Here is a 1,662-nt window from a genome sequence, read left to right on the forward strand (position 1 = left end):
TGAATGAATGAGGAGGAAGAGGCTCAGCTGATGTCTCCACTTCTACAAAACCAAAGCAACAAGGGAATTAAAACTCAACCAAAGAATTAAGAAAAGTGGCAGAAACGGGGTTGCAGAGGACCCCTACAAAAAAAAAAAACCTTCCCAAGGGGAAGCGTTGAACACTGAGGCTGGCTTCCCTAGCTCATTGTGGGGACTCCCTCCCCCGGGGAGAGAGAAAGAAGGTGTGACGGTGAACTTGCTGGGAGGGGAGGAGGGGTGGCAGGTGGCCTGGCGTTCGATAGCACAGCTTTCTCTGCGGTAAATGGCGACCCTCGGCAAGTGACACAGAAAATCCAAGGTTCCTGCAATCTTCGGTCATCCTTAAAGAAAAGAAAGGAAAACGGATACATTTCACAGGAAATAACATTCCCCCGGGCGCCCGTCGGTAAAGGTGACTGAGCAGAACCCGCCCCACAGCGACAAGGCCACGGGCAGCCCCCGCTCCCCGACCCCGCGCCCGCACCGGCGCCTGCGTTGGTGCATGGGCTGCGCTTCTCTGTGTGACAGGTTAGTTAGACAAATGTGCCGGGCGTAGGGAAGAATAATTAGCACATTCATTAATTAGAGTGCAGTTTGCAATTTCGCCGTGAAGGACGACCATTTGTCAACAGAGATCAGGACAGCTGGGGCCAAGCGGGAACTCGGGGGGGCAGCAATTCAGAGAAGGCGATGGCACTGACCAGATGCTATTTGGAACAGGGACGCCGCTCATGCACTTGGCTTCCACGTGCCTCCATCGCCATGGCAACACGGGGCCACTTCGTCGCTGTCAGGCAAAACACCCACCTATCTCCCTTCTCACCTCGGTGCGGTGCGTGTGGCCGCCCCACGACATCTCTGCCCTTCACGAGGCACTCATGGGGGCAGGACCCCCTTACACAAAGAGTTGGGAGTGGGGTTGGGGACGCAGAACGCCCCTGAGCTGGGGTAGCGACACCGGAAGGGACATAGAGAGGTAGCCTCGGACTCCAGGCACAAACCGTAGATGGTCCCAGAGCAGTTCCTTTTGTTCCAATCAATCGAAAGAATAGTCGGGTCGATACGGATCCGAAGGATCCGTGATGTGAACCAAGGCTCGGCCACGGTCTTCGAGCTGTCGCTCACACATGGGTAGCCTCCGGGAGAACTCAAGCAGCCGCGTTGAAGGCTCCGGTCTCCTCCCCCGGCCACAGTCCATGGCCTTTCTTTACACGAGCAGCCCATGGTTCTGAACCGAGTTTAACTAAGCAGAGATGAGCTCTCCTGCTATTACATAGCAAGGACACTGAGGGAGAGTGAGTTTGCCGGAACCTCAACTCTGTCGGTTAAATTCTACACGAGCTTGGAGCCCTGAGCCTGGAGATTCACAAATCAAATGACGTTTACAGATGTGGCCTTCCTGACCTAGAATCTCAAGCTAGAAGCCGATAACATGGAGATGAGAGACAGAGAGGAGCAGAGGCCCACAGACATTTGCACAGACTGCAGGAAACCACTATGGTACCAGAAAGCCTCTTCCCTCGCCCACCGCAAATACGCACCACACAGTGTGTTGTTACGAGTTTGCAGAGAATGAAGTGAGTCACCCACGAGTGCAGGAAACACCATGCTGTGTGTGGCGAAGGTCAACATAGGTTCCTT

Source organism: Pteropus vampyrus, unplaced genomic scaffold (assembly GCF_000151845.1).
Source record: "Pteropus vampyrus isolate Shadow unplaced genomic scaffold, Pvam_2.0 Scaffold52, whole genome shotgun sequence".
NCBI lineage: Eukaryota > Metazoa > Chordata > Mammalia > Chiroptera > Pteropodidae > Pteropus > Pteropus vampyrus.